Here is a 21623-nt window from a genome sequence, read left to right as displayed (position 1 = left end):
CTTAACACACATTTAAAAAAATCTATAGTTCTGTTGTCACTGGGCTAGGACCCAGGTGTTGGCAGGACTTCATTTGTTTCTATAAAATCCTTGCTTTTTCTAGCCTCTAGAGTCTGCTCACATACCTAGGGTCATGACCCTTTATCTGCAAAGGGAGCAAGTTGGAACTGAGTCTTTCTTGTCTTGCCATCTCTGTGGTTCTCTCTTCTGATATCCTCCTCTACTTTTGACCCTTGTGATTACATTGGACCTGCCTGCATAACCCCGTGTAGTGTTCTCCATCTCAAAGTCAACTGATTAGCAGCCTTAATTACATCTGCAACCTAATTCACTTTGTCATGTAACCTAACATATTCACACATTCTGGGATTAGGGTGTGCACGTCTTGGGGGTGCCATTATCGTTTTGACATGTGCTGTGCTTCCTGCATTTGTGAAACATGGCAGCCCTGCTGAAGCTGGGAGGCCGTATCTTGATTGTGGGTCCCATGATATCCTATAGAGGATTTCTCAGTTTGATTTTTGAAGTGGAATGATTATTTGGTACTATAGAGTGCCACCAACTATAGTGATCCAAGCAGCTACACAGAGGCTCCTAGCTGCATTGTTACTTGCTTGAGAGTGGAATGTGTGTAAGAGGCTTCATCAAGGACCCAAGCATGATAGTTTGCAGTCCTAGGAAGTGGGCAGGGGTGTAGAATTCAAATCCAGAGAGGATGGGAGGAGCTGTAGCAGTGATGTCACACATGGCCCTGGGAGGCTCTGCCCCACACTCAGATCCATCTCTCTCTGGTCTCAGTATTCTTTCTCCTCACTAGATCCTTCTTCATGGAACCACTGTCTGCGTCCTGGACAAGGTGTCTCCTCTCTTCCCTCTGGGCTTTCTTCTGCATCCCGTGATAGAAGCCACATGCCAAGAGTGATCAAGCAGGAAGAGACTGGACCTGAGGACGTGCAGACACCGTCAAGTCAGACTGGACTACCCTCCACCCAGCTCATCCTATGAAAAACCTTTTTGGTTTGAAGCACTATTATTTGGGGGTTTCTGTTAAGTCCTGTCAATACCTTCTAGCCAACAGCCATCAGGGATACATAAATAAAATATTTTATTCTTATTTTGCCTCTTCCAGCAGATTGTAAGCCCCGTGAATTCAGAAGGTTTATTCTCAGCTACTTGGATGGGATCAAGACTGTTTTATACACTCAGTGAATATTTGTTGAGTAAATGAATGGATATGTGTTTGGATGACTGTTTCTGAGCATCTCTTTATTATTGAGTTAATATCATGAAATCTTGCAACATTATGCTCTCATATTTTGAAACAGGCTTAGAAAAATCACACACACTCAAAACACATTTATAGAATGAGTTTTTTCTATTTATCTTTTGAAATCACCCTTGCTTCCTTGAATAGCTAAGTGAATAGACTATTGTTTTCCTTGCATTTTGGATCAAGTTGATTTATTTTCTTTCAACAACATCTATATTGGATGGTGATTACACAGCAGCTTTGGTTTTTTTCTTTTTTTTGGTTTTTGCTTCAGGCACAAAGCAATATATTTCACCTGTAAACAATGAGCTCAAAATAGATTCTTTATTGCAATCCCCAGGCTAACTCAAATATCACCCAATTCTGATTTAGTGTACTTGGGAACTGGAGTGTGGGTTATTTTATTATACTGAAAAGGGAAGTGAGTAAACTTCCTTAATCTAATTCCAGACAGTTATGAGTCACATCAACTTTGATGGGTCAAACTCTGAAATTTGTTCATGTCCAAAGAAGGACTTAAGGAATGTAAAATAAAAATGCCATAACAAATACATGGACTTTGAATTTGACCAAAACTCTGAGCAACATGAACAATTTGTTAGTTTACATAAAAATAAAAAATTAAATTTGTATTTACCAGATATAGAAGAGCTACATTATATCCCACATTTTTTTCCTTACACTTTATTCATTCAACCACATTTTTGTAGCGTTGGCTTTCTGTGAGGCACAAAGACCAAATCCTGTGATGTCTTGTCTCCTATGCTCTTACTGTAATGCCCTGTGAATCCCCCCACTGTGAGCTCCCTCTTACAGCAATGAATAATAAACACAATTTGCTTAGCCACAGATGTATCCCTGATGGCTGTTGGCTAGAAGGTATTGGCAGGACTTAACAGACACCCCCAAATAATAGTGCTTCAATCCAAAAAGGTTTGTTTTCATAGGATGAGTTGGGTGGAGGGTAGTCCAGTCTGATGTGATGGTGTCTGCACGTTCTCAGGTCCAGTCTCCTCCTGCTTGATCACTCTTGGCATGTGGCTTCTATCATTGTATGCAACTCAGGATCTAATAGGCTGCTGGAACTCCAGCCATCACATCTGCATCCTCTAGTGCAGGAAAGGAAGTTGGGAGAGGAGGAAAAAGGGTGCCCTTCCTACTTATTTGAACCCCTTTTAAGAAGACTTCTAAGAAGTCTTCCACACAATTTCAGATATTTCAAGGACTGCACTGTAGACACATGACCACACATTGTTGCAAGGGTGGATGGGAAGTGTTTTTTTTTTGTTTGTTTGTTTGTTTTAGCACACTGCTATACTAAATAGAGTCAGGATCCTGTTACCAAGAAACAAGGGAGGAAGAGACATTAGGGGGACAATAGCCATCTCTACCAAAAGGTGTTTCTGCTTCTTTATTGTCTGATTAAAACTGTACATGGTTTCCAGTTGCTCCCCTGGACTGAATGTCCCCAGTTCATAAACAGCTCCTCCAGGAGCTAAGCCCATCTGGGCTTAGCTCCAGCAGCCCTGAGACCAGTTCCTGAGCCCAGCAGACCTTTCCAGGCTCCTGCAAGTGAGAGTGTTGCTGAAAACTGGAGGTTTTGCGGCTCCCATCCTTCTGGACCGAGGGGCTTGGGGGTGCCCTGTGATGCAGGCTGCCCCAGGCCAGGGTGTCTCCCCTGAGGGGAGGGGCAGCTGGGTTTGTACACAAAGGAGAACCCCAGTCTCTGGCCCCATGAGTCATGCAGAGCCAGTTAGCAATTGCTCAGTGTGGTCCCCGGTCCATTAAGGTTGAGAAACGACAATTAGTGTGGAAGCAAATTAGAACAACAGCCATGATGTTGATTGGGAAGCAAATGAAAAAGCTCAAAAGGAAAGCTTTTTTTTCTGAGTTTCTCAAAGAATGCCACGCTTTAATTCTTTGCCCTTCTGGTGCCAGGGGCAGTGACAGCTTATTGGCAGACACCCGAGGGCCACATGCGGTGAAACAGAAATCTCCAGTGTCACAGAGAGCAGATGTATGCCCTGGGAGGTGGTTCTGATGCAAGGGCGGCTGTGGATATTCAGACCCAAACTCCTGAGGCAGGTGCCTCACAGATGTTGCCTAATCCAGGGGTGTTGGACCTCCAGACTTTTCTGAAGAGAGCATCTGTGGAGAAGGAAAAGATTTGAGGCTGGAGTTGGTTTGAAGGGAGACACGGGGCTGCATCCATCTTACTTCACTCAGTCCCAGCTCCTGGCTCAGATGTGCAATGCACATGCATTAAATTTTATAATTGACTTTTAGAAATTCATATCCATACCATAACCTTCTTTCAAACTGTGGTGCTGGAGAAGAGTCTTGAGAATCCCTTGGACTACAAGGAGATCAAACCAGTCCATCCTAAAGGAAATCAACCCTGAATATTCATTGGAAGGACTGATGCTGAAGTTCCAGTTCTTTAGCCACCTGATGAGAAGAGCTGACTCACTGGAAAAGACCCTGATGCTGAGGAGGACTAAGGGCAGGAGGGGAAGGAGGCGACAGAGGATGAGATGGCAGGATGGCATCACTGACTCAATGGACATGAGTTTGGGCAAACTCTGGGAGATGGTGATGGACAGGGAAGCCTGGCGTGCTTCAGTCCATTGGGTCACAAAGAGTTGGACACCGAGTAACTGAGTAACTGAACAACGAAGCTTCTGGTTAAGGTTATAAACAACCATTTGTCAAAATGGGCTGTATTTTCAGGAAGGCATGATTGTGGACGCTGTACGAGCAAGGATCGTTGCACTGAAGGGATCTGTCATGCAGCAGGCGTCCCACTTTTTCAGCGTCCTCCTGGTGTCTGTCTTGGTTGCTGCCCACAGCCGAGAATGTCGGCCTTGCTGGGCACGTGATGCTTGCTTCTCTGTGCTCAGGCTCACAGGGCCAGAGTGGAGAAGGGCGCTGTGGGCACAAATCCCAGCTGGTATGGGAATCTAGGTATTGACAGGTGAGCAGTTCCTGCCTCACCAGGGAACCCCAGATGGATACATCCTGGGGCTGCTGTCCCTAGGCTCTATCACCTTTAATGAACCACTTGGAGATGCTCAGAGCTTTGGTGACTGTTTTTGTAGTCTTGAGTTCTATTAAAAACTGGGAGGAAAATGCTTCCTGTGTCCTGAAAATGTAAACAAGATGGTATGCTTTTGGATTTGAGGAAAGATACCAATTTTAACCTGTTCGGGCGCTTAAAGGCAGCCCGCATAGGACGTATGAATGTGCACTGTGTAGTGTCTTTGTGTGCGTTGCGTTAGCTTTCTGCGCTGTGTGGCAGAGCACAGGCCCTTAGCTCACAAGTCTGGGCAGACTTCACTGGGTTCTCTGCTTAGCATCTCACAGGCTGAAATATGGAATGACCCCACAAGACTCTCGTCTGGGGGACTAGGGGAGGAAGACCTTTCCAGGCTCACTCGGGTGTTGACTGAATTCAGTTCCTTTTGGCTGCAGGACTAAAATCCCTGTTTCCTTGTTTGATAGTTTCCAGGGGTTACAGCACCTACTCCTGGGGTCCTCTCACTTTCTCTCTGGTCCTTGCACATGGTCCTGGTTTTAAAACAACTTTAAATGAATACATTTAAAATATTCATAGAAAATTTGACATGCAATAAGATCAGCAGACCAGGAGGTACTTGCCTTTGGGGGAAGGCTTAACAGCTAGCAATTGAAAAAGGTCCTTTTCCCTTTAATTATCAACTGTCTTCACATGCCTTTTATAGAAGCTTCCCTGATTCATTACTGCTGCTGGTCCTTTCGGCGAGAGGCAGTGTTTGGAAAGCACCAAGTATGTCTGAATGGCAGACTTTAATTTTTTAATCTTTAGCAGGAGTTTTGTCTCATTAGTATTTAAGCAGCATTGACAGGTCTCTTCAAGCTTCAAACTGTTACTTATGCTGCTGCTGCTGCTAAGTCACTTCAGTCGTGTCCGACTCTGCACCCCCATAGACGGCAGCCCACCAGGCTCCTCCATCCCTGGGATTCTCCAGGCAAGAACACTGGAGTGGATTGCCATTTCCTTTTCCAATGCAGGAAAGTGAAAAGTGAAAATGAAGTCGCTCAGTCATGTCCGACTCACAGTGACCCCATGGACTACAGCCCACCAGGCTCCTCTGTCCATGGGATTTTCCAGGCAAGAGTACTGGAGTGGGTTGCCCTTGCCTTCTCTGTTACTTATGCTACAATTTATCTAACACAGAAGGACAAACCACCACAAATTTAATTGATTAGTTTAGCCTGTTTCACAATTTAATATGGAAACCCTTCTTCACCAAAGGCTCTCTGAGACAGATATATCATATTTGGGCTTCCCTGGTGGCTCAGATGGTAAAGAATCTGCCTGCAATGCAGGAGACCCTAGTTTGATCCAGAGTCGGGAGGATCCCCTGGAGAAGGGAATGGCAGCTCCTCCAGTAGCCATGTCTGGAGAATTCCGTGGACACAGGAGCCTGACCAGCTAGAGTCCGTGGGTTTGCAAAGAGTTGAACAAGACTGAGTGACTAACACACACACACACACACACACACACACACACACACACACACCATGCTCATTGGAGGTAGGCAGTGTACAACTTACAGAAGGTACCTCTTGCTTACCCCTCCATGGATCTCAGATGTAAACTCAGCAATTTCTTCCCTGCCATATATAATCTTTATGTTACAGTAAATTATTTTAGTTTGAGTCTTAGGAGATTAACATCCTTTCCTTTCTTGCCTGAACTAGGAATCAGATGAGAAATACTGTAGTCAAGCCCCTGGGGATAAAATCTTATTACCAATAACTTTTTTTTTGACCTAAAATGTAATTATGTCTATGATAAAGTGGACTTGCTCCCACACTCCCCAGTTCTACTTACCCACTCATCCACTAAGTCCTTCCTAGCAGAAAGCCCCTCACCAGGTGCTAGACAAAAGACCAGACTACGTGGTCTGTGTGAACAAAGGCAAGAAAACAGGCTTCCCGGCTCTGCCCTGTCCCTTCTCTCAAACTCCCCAGTGACGGAAGCCATATTCGGGCCCCACCCTGTGGTGGAGTGAGTGAGGAGCCGCCCTCTCACGGAGCGCCCTCTCTAGGCAGACACACGGTCAAGGGGAAAAGGGTCCTTCTGACGGTCTTCAGGAGGGAATTAGTGGACCAGCCAGTTATTGGTGTGCTTTTCAGAATACAGATTCAGAAGCTTCCGTCTATAAGCACAACTTTCACTAAAAGCTGGCTTCAGCTTGTCTATGGGTCGTCTAAGGTCTTAGCATTTTCTCTTTTTTACTCTGGGCTCTGTGGATATATGTCATTCCCTACTGGTAACATCAACACCCTTAGTCAACAAAGATCCGTCTAGTTAAGGCTATGGTTTTTCCAGTACTCATGTATAGATGTGAGAGTTGGACTACAAAGAAAGCTGAGCACTGAAGAATTGATGCTTTTGAACTGTGGTGTTGGAGAAGACTCTTCAGAGTCCCTGGGACTGCAAGAAGATCCAACTAGTCCATCCTAAAGGAAATCATTGGAAGGACTGATGCTGAAGCTGAAGCTCTAATACTCTGGCCACCTCATGCGAAGAGCTGCCTCATTGGAAAAGACCCTGATGCTGGGAAAGATTGAAGGCAGGAGGAGAAGGGGATGACAGAGGATGAGATGGTTGGATGGCATTACCGACTCGATGGACATGAGTTTGGGTGGACTCCAGGAGTTGGTGATGGACAGGGAGGCCTGGTGTGCTGTGGTTCATGGGGTTGCAACTGAGTGACTGAACTGAACTGAACATCAACACATGGGAGAGTGTAATAGTCAGCTTTTGCTGTGATAATGCTGTGTATCAAACAAAACCAACATCAGTGGCTTCTAAGAGCAAAGACTTCTTCCTGCTTGAGGATACGTGGGTCGGATACGTGGGTCGGGTGGCGTTGGGAGGGCTGGAGTGCATTAGCCTGGTCTAGTCTGTTGGGGTCAGGTCTCCTCCAGGTGTCTTCTCATCCTGGACTAGAGGCCACTGGGGACAGGGGACCAATGGCAGGAGCCGAGCCAAGGATGAGGTGGCACCTGAAGCAGCCACTTGCATCAGTCTGTTCGTATTCCATCAACCAAAGTGATTTGTGTGCGCAGATCCAAAGTCACGGAGATGGGGAGGGGGATGAACAGTCACTGAAGGACAATACAATCTGCCAGACTGAGTACAGAGCCGTGGCAGGCGAAAAAGGAGGTCAGCAGGGACCGTGTTTAGTGACCACTTCTGTGTTTGGATATCTCCTCTCTTGCTTTGAAATCAGATAGAACTCGGTTTGAATCCTGTAAACCTGTGAGTTGTCTACAGGTGATCCTTGAGCTGTGATGGAGAGAAAGAACCAGGACAAAAAGCCAAGTTAAGTAGCAGGGGAGGAAGACGCCCCGTGAGGGGAGCAGCAGGAGCTGGACACGGACATGTGCTTGGGATGGTGAAGGTCCAATGTGTCAAGAAGACAAGCCTGAAGGCGTTGGCAGGGAAGAGGGGGCATTTGCATATGCATTTATTTATTCAGAGAGAAGGGGACGACAGAGTATGAGACGGCTGGATGGCATCACCGACTCGATGGACATGGGTTTGAGCAAGCTCCGGGAGTTGGTGATGGACAGGGAAGCCTGGCGTGCTGCAGTCCACGGGGTTGCAAAGAGTAGGACACGACTGAGTGACTGAACTGAACCGAGCTTTTTTAATGGCTTATGCAAAGATCCCAGAAGAGGGGAAGAAACTGCGTGCAGAGGAAAGAAAGTCTGCAAACAGGTCTGTGGTCACGTGAAGATGCCATGGCGAGTGCGGACAGGGTTGTCCCCACGCCCTGGGGTCCTCTTCCTCCTGACCAGGTATGAGGATGTGGTTGAGGAGGGAAGAAATAGAAGGCCCATCTGGGTGAAGCAGGCAGGGAAACAGTCCAAGCGTGGAGCTGCACGGGGGACAGCATGATGGCTGATGGGTTGCAGCAGGTAATGGAGAGGGAAGAACGCAGGACAGGCAAAAGGAACGGTGCTGCCTGAGACGGGAAAGCACGACTTCCCTGCAACCCTGGTCTCCATCTCTATGCATCTTTCCCATCAGGGCTGACCTGCTGTGGTGGGGATGCGGTGAGGATGCACCAGGAGGCCTGGCGGGGTCCATGAGCAGAGGGTTAATGCGTTGGCTTCGAGCAGGCTTGGAAATGAAACCTCTGGTCCAGGTGGGTGGGGGGGGAACTGAGCCCAGATATGATTCATTCCAGGGAACAGGAGGCTGGCAGGAGTAGCTGTGAAGGGGAGTCTTTTAAAGGCCCCCACTGACTCTATTATCAAAGCCCCCAGTGTGGAAAGTCACCCATGTATCCGCCTCTCACCATCTCTCAGCTTTTCCGGATTTGCTTCTCTTCAGGACCAGCTATATAACTTGCAATGCCTGATGCAAGATTAAGACGCAGGGCCACTTACAAAAAATGAAAAATGTAAAGACATCGACAGCAGAACATTCAGCCATGCCTGCAGTCCTTCTAAGCATCAGGCCTAGTGTGCAGCACAGGTCACGTGCCCGGGAAGCCAGTCCTGGTCCGCCTCCGTGTCCCTCTCAGTCTGATCTCAGCCCACAAACTGCCCACAAACGCGTTCTTGTTCCCTCTCCCTTCTGTACATGCTGCCTTCCACTTCCAAGGTCCTTCCTGGCCAGCTTCCAGTCTAGAGTGAAAATCCACTTCTAAGCTGGTTCTTTAGGCTTCCTGAGGACTCTGTTTTAATTTTTTGTGCACTGAAATTGTCCTGTTTTGATTATACTTTCCATAAAATTGTTGATGGAATGAACGGATAAATGAATGATGAGCTCCGAAGACTTTGCTCAAACTCATGTCCATCAAGTCAGTGATGCCATCCAACCATCTCATCCTCTGTCAGCCCCTTCTCCTCCTGCCTTCAATCTTTCCCAGCCTTAGAGTCTTTTAACGACTACCCGCTCCGGTATTCTGGCCTGGAGAATTCCATGGACTGTGTAGTCCATGGGGTCACAAAGAGTTGGACACGACTGAGAGACTTTTACTTTCTTTTTTTTCACTAATGAGTCAGTTCTTTGCATCAGGTGGCCAAAGTATTGGAGCTTCAGTTTCAGCATCAGTCCTAAGGAATATTCAGGGTTGATTTCCATTAGGATTGACTGGTTTGATCTCCTTGCAGTCCAAGGGACTTTCAAGAGTCTTCTTCAACACCACAGTTTGAAAGCATCAATTCTTTGGCGCTCAGACTTCTTTATGGTCCAACTCTCACATCCATACATGACTACTGGAAAAATCATAGCTTTGACTAGATGGACTAGTTGGCAAAGTAATACTTCTGCTTTTTAACATGCTGTCTAGGTTTGTCATAACTTTTCTTCCAAGGAGCAAGCAAGTGTCTTTTAATTTTATGGCTGCAATCACCATCTGCAGTGATCTTGGAGACCAAGAAAATAAAGTCCATCACTGTTTCTCAGGAGTAGGATGGTGGCTAATTGAATAACTCAATTTTTGAGTTGTTAATCAAAAGGCATCCGAGGGCTTGCATTTCAGAAGCCTAGATGGTTCAGGGTAAAGAATCTGCCTGCAATGTAGGAGACACAGAAGACACAGGTTTGATCCCTGGGTCAGGAAGATCCCCTGGAGAAGGAAATGACAACACAGTCTAGTATTCTTGCCTGGAGAATGCTATGGACAGAGGAGCGTGGTGGGCTACAGTTCAGAGTATTGCAAAGAGTCAGACACATCTGAGCACTGAGCAGGAGCCTAAGTCATGGTGCTTTTGTTATGTTGTAAATTAAATGGATGTATTTCTTCCAGTGGAGGGTCAGCCCATCAGACAGCCTTGATTATACCAGAGAGGGGGTGGGCAGCTTCGCAGTGGATCCCCCTCCCCTGGGCAAAAGCACCAGGGAAGGCCCCCAAAGAACACAGATGAAGCTGTTTCATGTTGTGCACACTGAGGACAGCTGAGTGCTTTCCCCTCAAATACAGAGAATGACCTAGAACACAGATGAGCAGAGTCATGAGTTCACACTTTGAAGGAGGTATGAGATGAATAATCCAATCATTTGTGACTGAAGCAAAGCAATTATCAAATATCTCAACAGGCATTTTTGAAATAGTAAGTGCATGAGAGTTTTGCATTGAAATACAACTGAAAATAAATATATTTATATATAATAAAATAAAACAAATGGCAATATCAGTTAATAATGTGTAATACATTGTTGTTGTTTAGTCATCAAGTTATGTCTGACTCTTTTGAGACTCCATGGACTCTAGCCCACCAGGCTCTTCTGTCCACTGAATTCTCCAGGGGAGAATACTGGAGTGGGTAGCCATTCCCTTCTCCAGGGGATCTTCCTGATCCAGGGATCAAACCGAGGTCGCCTGCACTGCAGGCAGGTTCTTTACCATCTGAGCCACCAGGGAGACCCCAGAGGATGATACATGCATATGTCTAGGGTCTACTTCTGGAGGATCAAGGTAAAAAAGTCAGGAAGCAAAATATTGAGCATTGACATGACTGCTTTCAAAACTGAGGATTCGCCATTGAGCCTTAGATGCCAGTGAGCCTATTGACTGATGATGTTCCTTTCTGATGCTGCGCTGTGTGGTTAGAGAATAAATTATCAGTTGAACTGGAAATAGAATTCAATGCAATTTATTACGCTCTAGGCTTGCTGCTGTTGATTTTCTTCCCTTTATTTGTTTTTACAAAAAAAATACTATATGCAGCTGGCTTTATAGCCATCTGTTTGGGGTAGTTTGCAGAGATGCTAATTAACAGAAAAACAATTTGTCATCTTAAGGAATGCTGACGTCTCCTATGGTTCTCAGAGGAACAAAACCTTGTTAGAAAACTATCTTTTTTTTAATTGCTGCTAATTTAATGTCTCATTTATTTTCCTTTTGATGTGCAAGTAGAATGCTTGATTATTCTCTAAAATGGCTCATACCTTTCTCAGAAGGGAGCAATTCATTTCTGGGAGTTATAATTTTTTAACTCTTGTAAGTTTTCTCATTTTGCTCAACAGTCTGTTGTTTTGTGGGGCCTACTTAAAAATTTTTTAATTATGTTTATATATATTATATATGATGTACAGTACATGATAAATATTATATGTAATTATACAATGTACATATAATTTACGTATTATAATTTTGTTGTTTATTTAATTTATATTACATTATGGTGGCAAAGTGGTAAAGAATCTGTCTGTCAAAGCAAGAGGCAAAAAAAGATGCAAGTTCGATCCCTGTTTGGGGGGAAGTTCCCCTGGAGAAGGAGATGGCAACGCATTCCAGTATTCTTGCCTAGAAAATGCCATGGACAGAGGAGCCTGGTGGGCTGCAGTTCAGGGGGCTGCAAAGAGCAACTTGACTGAACACATACACATATATAATTTGGTTCTATAATATATACTATATGTAATTTTATTGTCTAATTTCATAATAATGTATATCTTATGTATGTTACATAAACACTCTTATCATAAACATGATATTAATATACACACTGTGTGTGTAACACATATGTGATCACCACTGTAACCATTTGCAGTTGTGTGCATCAGTGACACACGTCCCACTCACAGCATGGAGCAACCATCACCACTCTCTTTTTGGGACTTTCCCCCGCTCCAGCGGTGGCCCGCTTTGGTCCTGGGAGGGATTCTCCGTGATTTGGTACCCTGGGCCCGCTCCGAGTGTTTTCCGTGGACTAGCACCTCTCAAGAAGCAAAGAGGCCCGTGTCCCCAGCTAGGAGGCAGCACAGAGGACAGAGACGGGTGGACAGGTGGACGGGTGGACAGGGCCAAGCTCTGGCCGGGGACCGCGAACCTGCGGCATTTCAGTGGGGCTCCCAGCCCTCCTGGAAAGCAATGCTCCTGGTGTTAGCTTTTCAGGAAATTGAGTCAGCTTTCTAATCTACAAGAACCTTTCCTCAGTTACCTATGCCTGCTCTTCCCCGAATGATTAAGCAAAGCAAAGCACAGCCTTTCGTGGTGGGTTTGGCAGGACCCTAGGGGAGCTGAGTGGCCAGGAACTTCACCCTGGTGGTGCCCTGCCCTGTCTCCATGTCCTGTTAGGAAGCCCTGGGTCGGGGTGGGGGGGTGGGGTGGTGAGGGTGGGGGTGGGGGTACGGGTAGGGGGGTGGTGGGGGTGGTGGGATGGAGTGGGGGTGGGGGATGGGGGCGGGGGGTGGGGGTACAGGTGGGGGCGGGGCTCCGGTCTCTGCATCCTGTCCTTTCCCAGGGACCCAGTGGAGGCTAACCCACCACCTAGCTCTTTAAGCCTCTCTGTTTGCTTTTCATCTAAAGGTGGTTAAATTATAACTCACCTCCTCCTCCTGAGCTCCACGAAGTTTCTAACAAATTGCAGGAGACCATCTGCTTTCTATTTTATCAGTAAACAAAACTATTAAAAGAGCACTTCCCCCTCAGGCCTACGGAGTTGGAAATGAACGCTGAATAATTTAAAGCCGAAATTATTCTAAAGTAAATTAAGCTTCTCTGGCCGATTTGGACTCATGAAAAAGTAAAAACAAGGCTCAAGTGACCCTTTGTACATGACTGATACTCCACTTCGCTCAGTTCGTTGGATCCTGATGAGAACAAACCCGACACTGCCTCTTGCAGGGAATCTCTTCTTTTCAGAAATCATCTGCCACTTTGAAATTTTACTAAAATTTATTGATTGCTATTAGTTTAACCCAATCTTTAAAAGCGTATTAAGACAGATTTTCTAAGAGAGAGACATTTCTGAGAGAGACATTTCTAAGGGAGAGGGAACAGATTCTCTGGGCTATATACATCAGCGGGGTAAAACACTGGCAGTGTCACCGCCAGAAGAAACTCATCAAGCACCAACGTGAGTCTGCGGAGGTGATATTTATGAGCTGTTATCGCTGTGAAACGAAATTTGAAATATTTAGGTAAGCAATAGATTTGCAAACCCTACTGAGAAGAAGATACGTGAAATTACTATTGCTGTAGTTTGGCTTCTGCTGTTTCTTTGCGTTTTCTCCTACATCACGAGGACGGGCCAGAGTGGACAGAGGCTCAGGGATTTAGAGAAGAAATTGATAACCCAGAGAGGAAGGGGAGGAGCAGAGAGGGGCAGGGAGCGTGGGGGCCTGGGAGGGCTGCAATGGGAAAGGAGGGTGGCACACATGTGGCACTGTCATCCAGAGAGGCCCCCAGGGAGGTGCCAGTCCTCGCGTGATCCCTGAGACAACCACACCACTCTGACTCGGACCGCCTCGCTGGAACTTCCAGGCCTTCTCTGGCTGCTTCTTGGTCTTGGAAAAGGCGTGGACTCAGGGGAGCTTATGCCTGGAGCAACAGTACTGCAGAGACACTGAAATTTCCTTCAAACAGTGCGCTATTTGGAATTTTAAAAAAATCATTTTTTTTTCTTAATCACAGAATCAGTGTGGGTTTTCTTTAGCTCATGGTTTAATGTAATTTTTATCACTGCTTATTAAAGTAAAAACAGTTTGATGGCTCAGACTGTAAAGAATGTGCCTGCAATGCGGGAGACCCAGGTTTGATACCTGGGTGGGGAAGATCCCTGGAGAAGGCAATGGCAGCCCACTCCAGAATTCTTGCCTGGAGAATCCCATGGACAGAGAAGCCTGGCGGGCTACAGTCCATGGGGTCACAATCAGTCAGACACGATTGAGAGACTAACGCTTCCTCATTTTCCACTTTTTAATGTTTGCCACTGCTTGTGTTTGTCAAAGTATAAAGAATACTAACCCAGGAGTAAGAGTCGGACATGGCTGCGTGACTGAACGACAGCAACAATGGCTATGACTATGACTACGGGTCGGGATGATCCTCTGGAGGAGGAGGGCATGGCAACCTACCTCAGTGTTCATGCCTGGAGAATCCCACGGACAGAGGAGCCTGGTGGGCTACAGTCCATGGAGTTGCGAAGAGTTGACATGGCTGAAGTGACTTAGCCTGCATGCGTGCAAATTGTATTACAGATATTTATCTCCATGTCTGTCTCTGCCTACTTGGGGAGGGTTGTATTACTTGTGGTTGCATCTCCTTTGGGTGGCACAGGGCCTGATCCATGCTGCATATTCTTAAATACCTGTTGAAGCCATTGTCTGCTTTGGTTCCCATTCAGTGATACCATAGCGATGTGAGGATCCTACCGACAGTCTGAGGCTGATTTTAGCATGAGTCCACCTGGAGCATTCAGGTCTGGGCCCCCAGCTCAGCTTGCTCCTGCTCAAGGCAGTTTCATCTCAGGGACTTGCTGTTTTTCCTGTCTGGAAGTTGACAGGTTCACTCTGCTTGTTAAAGTCAAATTTGGTGGGGGGTAGAACTTGGGTGTCAGTTCCCTTCTTACCGATAAACCCTAGAATTTTTTATGGAAAGTAGTCCACCGATTCCTGAATGAATAGCTTTACCTCCCACAGAGTGGGAGGCAATACATACTGAATCTATAATAAAAGACGGAAGTTCATCGATAACCTTTCCTTTGTAAAAGCAATTCTTCCTTACCTTCCTTACACAACCAAGGCTGCTCAAAGATGCCTGAGAGGCAACAGGACGAAGATCTACTTCCTTCCCCAACAATAAAAATGACCTTGCTTCCCCAGAAGTGATGGATGGCCTTCTTATGTTCAAATCATCACTGTTTAGTGTGACTCCCTTGCTTGAGAATTATTAAAATCCTCCAGTAAACCCATCTCTGTGTAGTACAACTTAGGGGACTCATGAGGCTGCGTCAGGCTCTGTTTTGTACACCCTTCAGCTCTGCATTGCAGTCACATTCCTTTCAGATTACGGTGAAAGAAAGATGACTGTGTTTTGGGGGAAGGTTACATCTTTGACCCTGGCGTGTGATGTTCTTAGTCGGCTGTTTTGATGCAGTCATTCTTGCCAGTTTTGATTTCTGCAAGTGTTTGGACCCAGGGACTTTGCGACTCAGCTTAGAAAGGACCTCACTGAACTCCCAGAACCTTTAAGCCATAAAGTGCTGTGTCAACCCCGGCTCATCTTCTCTCTGGAGAACTCAATTACTAACCTGACGGATGCTGGGAATGACATGGCACTTGAGATGAGGAAAGTGATTGGTGTTCTCTGGGAGACTCACTGCATAAAATCCGAAGTGAATTTTCCACATTCACTCATCTCAGACAGCACCATCAATCATTCTAGGCAGCCTCTGGGAGTTTGGAGCACGCTGGGCCAGCAGCATCTCACGTACTTGGATTTTGCCTCTGAAGTTACAGTGGTCTGCCTCATCTCTTTTTTCCTCTCTGTAGCAAATACACATTATCTGTAAAAATCCGAAGATGACTTTGCTATGGTCTCTCCACACCCTGCTTCTTCTTGGAATCATTTTGGAATTAAGCAGCTTATTAAATGTGTAAAACCCCTGACTCAATTGGAGTGCCTCACACTGGGCCACACTGGACCACCTCTCTTCCTGAAAACACTTTCTTCCGTTCAAATGTCAGTTACCCTCAGAACAACAGACACTTCCCAGAGCTTAGGGAGGCTTCTGTTCTTAGAGATTTTGTGTTGGAAAGTAAAGAACATCAATGTGATCGAATATGTGGTGTATTTAAGGACATTAGAAAAAAAAGCCAAGTTCATGTTTGCTGTTGTTTCAAACAAGAGGTGTTTGATTTAATTCATTTGTCAAGTATTCATTGCCTGCAACCCGCCACAATGTAACCCTCTACTCTTAGAGTTAAATAAAACACAGACCATGGTTTTGGAAAGTTACACAGATGTGAATTAGTTGATAGGTTCAGAGACAATAAATAAAAGAAGTAAAAGAAAGAAGAGTATAGAAATTCCATGAGAGGAAAGGACTTCTGGGGACAGCCAGAGCAGGGAGCTTGTTTGAAAGAAGGTATGCGGCCATCTCCTCATAAAGGGACATTTAGAGACAGACAGCACTGCCAGGCCTTCCCTGGTGGCTCAGATGGTAAAGAATCTGCCTGTAATGTGGGAGACTGGGTTCGATCCCTGGGTTGGGAAGATCCCTGGGAGGAGGGCATGGCAACCCACTGCAGTATTCTTGCCTGGAGAACCCCATGGACAGAGGAGCCTGGCGGGCTACAGCCCATGGGGTTGCAAAGAGTTGGATGCAGCTGAGCGACACAGCATAGCAATGGGTACCAGGTAGAATTATAAAACAGTAATAATTCATTTATTCACAGTTGTGCTGGGTCCCAGTCACCAGGCATGGCTTTCTCTCGCTGTGCAAGCAGGGCCGCTCTTCGCTGCGGTGCATGGGCTCCCCCAGCGGCTGCTCCTCTTGCAGTAGAGCCCAGGCTCCAGGCAATCGGGCTTTAGTAGCTGCAGCGCGTGGACTCAGTGGTTGTGGCCCATGGGCTTTGTTGCTTCACGGCATGCGGAAGCCTCCTGGACCAGGGATCGAAGCCATGTCCCTTGCATTGGCAAGCGGATGTCTACCCACTGTACCACCAGGGAAACCCCCTGGGTAGAATTCTGATAGGCTTTGCAGAGAGACAACCCAAACACAGAGAACGTTCTGAAGCCATCTCCGAGGAAAGGCGGTGGGGGTGTTCAGGAGGTGATGGATGCTTTGACTGTAGGTCTGGTGAAGGTCTGTCCTGGGAGACGCTGGGAGGGAACCTGGGAGAAGGATCAGCTGGCAGCTCCGGGGACCATCCATCTGCTTGGCCCACGCCAGCCCTCGACGGTGCCTGCTGTCCCAAGGCTTTCATTCGTCATCATCACTCATGCTTCCTTTTGCTCAGAAATACCCTGGTTCAGACAGACAGTGAGTTATATGGAGAGGCTGGCATTTCGTGGCTGCTACTGGTAACATGGCAATTTCTTTCCATCCTAGAAGGAACTATTTTCTTAATAATGCTTGATGAACTATGACATGTAATTTTCTTGCCACTTTGTGTCAATGGAGCAGAGTAAGAAATCTTATGTAATATGGTTTGAAATTTCTAAAGATGGCTCAAGATCTGAAAATCTCCCCTGCAGAAATAAGAACAGTAATAATAATAGACAATGTGCATAGAAAATGAGACTTACCATACTGTTTACTAGTTTGTTTAAATAATTTGACTTTGGAAACAGCCCAAGAAGTAGGGATTTTATTCTCTCCGTCTTACAAATTGGAGGCAAAAGAAGAAAAGGGTGGCAGAGGATGAGATGGTTAGGTAGCCTCACTGACTCAATGGGCATGTGTTTGAGCAAACTCTGGGTGATCGTGAAAGACAGGAAAGCTTGGCGTGCTGCAGTCTACAGGGTCGCAAAGAGTCGGGCACAACTTAGCAACTGAACAGCAAGAACAACGAGTCAAAAGTGGAAGGTATTTTTTTTTTAATTAAAAAGTTTTTGTGTTCATTTTCTTTAATTGGAGGATAATTACTTTATAATGTCATGTTGGCTTCTGCCATATGTCAGCATAAATCAGCCAGAGGTATACATATGTCCCCTCCCTCGTGAACCTCCCTCCCACCTCCCACCCCATCCTGCCCCTTCTAGGCTATCATAGCAAAAGTGGAAGGTGTTTTTTTTTTTTTTTAAATCAGGTATAAAGTTTCTGTTATGGAAGATGAATACATTCTAGAGATCGCTGTACATATGGCACCAAGAGTCGACAGTATCTCAAACTTGAAAATATATGAAGAGAGTAGGTCTCAAGTGTTCTTACCAATAAAGACTCAAAGAACACAAGGACGTTTTTGGAGACGATGAGCAGTGTATTTAGTACGTTGGGTTGTGGTGATGGTATCACAGGTATATATACATAAGTCCAAATTTATTAAGATGTAGACTTTAAATGGGTACAATTAGGAGGGTATATAAACTATACCACAGTTGCTATGAATATCCACGTACCAAAAAAGTGGAAGGTGACAGATCTGGGGGTCGGGTGGGCAGGGGCCAAAGAAAGGGTAAGTGAGAGCGTCATCTCACTTAGCACATTTCCCGAGGCTGGCCAAGATTGATGATATGGAAATCGGTTCAGCTGCAGGCTTTTAATCCATGTAAAATGGTGATGGGTGGGTGACAAGCACGAAGATCTCACTACTAGGGAGGGAGGCAAGGTGGCTCTCATGCCCACATTTCTATGATTTTAAAATGCAATAAAGCGAAGTACAACAATGCTAGCTTTTACATCCTTAAAGTTTTGGGGATGAGTTGAGTTTCCCGGTCCTGTGTTTTTTGTTTGAAAGTGACATGATATGACAACGACACCATCTGTTGTCTTCTTTATAATGCATGCTACCACCCTCTCCATAGCCCCTCTGCCTTCTGGATGCATCTCTGGGCCCAGGTATTCAAGCAGGTGACCTTTCTTTCCAGAAGGTAGCTTCATGGTCATCTCCCTGTTGAACACATTTTGATTTTAAATCATCTCCCTTTTTGAAATTGTGAAGGACATAACACTCAGGAGAGTTCGGATGTTTTAAAGGAGTTCAGGTTTACCATGGCAAGAGAAATGTGCTCCCTGGAGGCGAAGGGCTTCGGAAAGGAACTGGAAATCCATTCAGAGCTGACATTCACAAAGGCTAGGTTACACAGCATTTTAAGAGTTTCTTGGAAAATGTTTCTGCTTCCAGTTCTAACTTAGGTCAAGAGGGCAGTCAGACATCAGATCTGAATCCGTTTTGTCGGAACAAGGTGCAATGATGTAACCTATTGAGTTGACTTTCTCAGAAGTGGTTATAGAAACTCGAGCAGAGAAAATTCTGCGGCAGCACTTCTTTCTGTTTCTGATGTAGACTGGAGTCAATATTTCCAGATCCTAGAAGTGGTTCCCAGACCATTTTGCCCCCATTAATGTGTCAAAAATTATAAATAAGTAATGACTAGTGAAATGCTAGTGAACCTATTCCTTCATCGCCACTGGCAGTAAATTGGTCAGGCCTTCACGGAAGGGAACTGTGTGGTTTAACCAAAACCGGCCCGTAGATGTATTTGGCTGCGCTGGGTCTTTGTCTCTGTGCGGGCTTTTCTCTAGTTGCGGGGAGTGGGGGATGCTCGCTAGCTGCGGTGTGCGTGCTCTTCTCATCGCGGTGGCTTCTCTTACTGCAGAGCCCAGGCTCTGGGACATGCGGGCTTCTGTGCGTGCACCACGTGGGCTCAGTAGTTACGGCTCCCTGGCTTGGTTGCTCCGAGACATATGGGATCTGCCCAGATCGAACCCATGTCTCCTGCACTGGCAGGTGGATTCCTTACCACGGAGCCACCAGTGAAGCCCCCAACCTGTATATTAATCCAAATAAAAGAGAAAAGTGATAGTAAAGAGTGATCTTTGAAATACTATTAAAATCGTATGAACAAAATATAAACAGAAATAGGGGAATGGAAAATAAAATATATTGCGTTAATTTGATAGACTGTTAAACAAAAATTGCTAAGTCTGAGTAGTACTATATGGGGAAATATTTTTTTGGTATAATAGTAAGTAAGGAAAAATACAGAGTTTTATCTATGTTGTACACATAGCTATAGAGAATTGCAAATAAGTTACTTCATTAACGTCACTGCTATAAAGTTTAGGCTTCCTCAGTGGCTTAGCAGCAAAGAATCAACCTGCCAATGCAGGAGACGTGGGTTTGATCCCTGAGATGGGAAGATTCCCTAGAGGAAGAAATGGCAACCCACCCCAGTATTCTTGCCTGGGAAATCCCAAGGACAGAGGAGCCAGGAGCGCTACAATCCATGGGTTTACAAAAGAGTCAGAGATGACTTACTGATTAAACAACAGCTATAACATTTATGTCACAGATAATTATAACAATAGAGCAAGGAGTGATTAATGCTTGCCCAAGATTAAGGAACGCCGAAAAGCCCACCCCGGAATCAGACACAATTCTCAGAGAGTGTGCAAGGTAGAAAACCTCCAAGCATGGTGTGCCCCTTGGCAAGGTTTTGCTGTTTCAGCACCTTGATCCCTTAGATTCCTTCCTGTATTTTTAAAACAAGGTTTGAAGACAGAAATAGAACTGTTGTTGGTATAAACATGGCAATTACATATTTAGAAATTTGATAGGTTGAAGCTCATTTTCTCAAACCTAGCAGACTGTGATGTTTGTGTTCTCACTTTGAGTAACAGAGCTCCACCCACACAGATGCCCTGGGAACAAGCATAGAGGCAGTCATCCACAGAGATACCACCATGGGGTGCCCACTGCACTTGGTCCTCAAGTGTATATTATTGGCGATTGGGGGGGGGTGTGTGTCCATGCCTAAACAAATACCCAGTAGTTCTACAGATTAGATTTATGATTATTAAGTCATCAGGGATGTGTGTGTATATATATATGGTTATGAAAATCATTATTTGCCTAATTTTTCTGGAGATTCTCAATTTATATTAATTGTGAAAAAAGATTGCTAGCTAAACATGGATTGTGGGCTTCATCTCAGACATGCATATTAGGAGTCACAAGAAGAGAAAGAGGTGAAAAATCAGAAATTTCAGCCGAGAAAATGAAGCACAGTCTCTTGAACAAGTAGCGTTGGGAAAACTGGATTTGTTGTTGTTCAGTCACAAGTCGTGTCCGACTCTTTGTGACCCCCAAAGACTGCAGCACACCAGGCCTCCATATCTCTTAAGATCTCCCAGAGTTTTCCAAAATTCACGTCCATTGAGTCAGTGATGCCATCCAACCATCTCATCCTCTGTCGTCCCCTTCTCCTGCCTTCAGTCTTTCCCAGCATCAGGGTCTTTTCCAATGAGTCAGATTTTCATATTACTGATGCTAAAGCGCCAATGAATATTCAGGGTTGATTTCCTTTAGGACTGACTTGGAAAACTGGATATCCAATTACAAAAGAATGAAATTGAACCTTTACCTTACATCATACACAAACAGTAACTCAAAATGGATGAAAGACTTAAATGCAAGACCTATAACTGTGAAAATCCTAGAAGAAAATGCAGAGGAAAAGCTTCATTTGGTCTGGGCAATGATTTCATGAATATGGCACCGAAAGGCAACAAAAGCAAAAATAAACAAGTAGGACCACACCAGACTAAAAAGCTTCTGCACAGCAAAGGAAACTGTTAACAGAGTGAAAGGCAACCTAGTGAAGAGGAGGAAGTATTTGCTAACCACATTTCTGATAAGGAATTGATATCCAAAGTGTAAAGAAACTGTTACAACTCAATAGCAAAATAAAACCAAAAAATCCAATTAAAAATGGGCAAAGGATCTGAATAGGTATTTCTCCAAGAATACATATAAATGGCTGACACATATGAAAATATGCTCAACACCACTAATAATCAGCAGAATGCAATTCTATATGACATACTGAGAAATAAATAGGAAAGTGGCTCTTCCTGAACCAAAATATATATGTACATATTTATATATATA

Source organism: Budorcas taxicolor, chromosome 20, assembly GCF_023091745.1.
Source record: "Budorcas taxicolor isolate Tak-1 chromosome 20, Takin1.1, whole genome shotgun sequence".
NCBI lineage: Eukaryota > Metazoa > Chordata > Mammalia > Artiodactyla > Bovidae > Budorcas > Budorcas taxicolor.
This window is presented reverse-complemented; position numbering follows the sequence as displayed.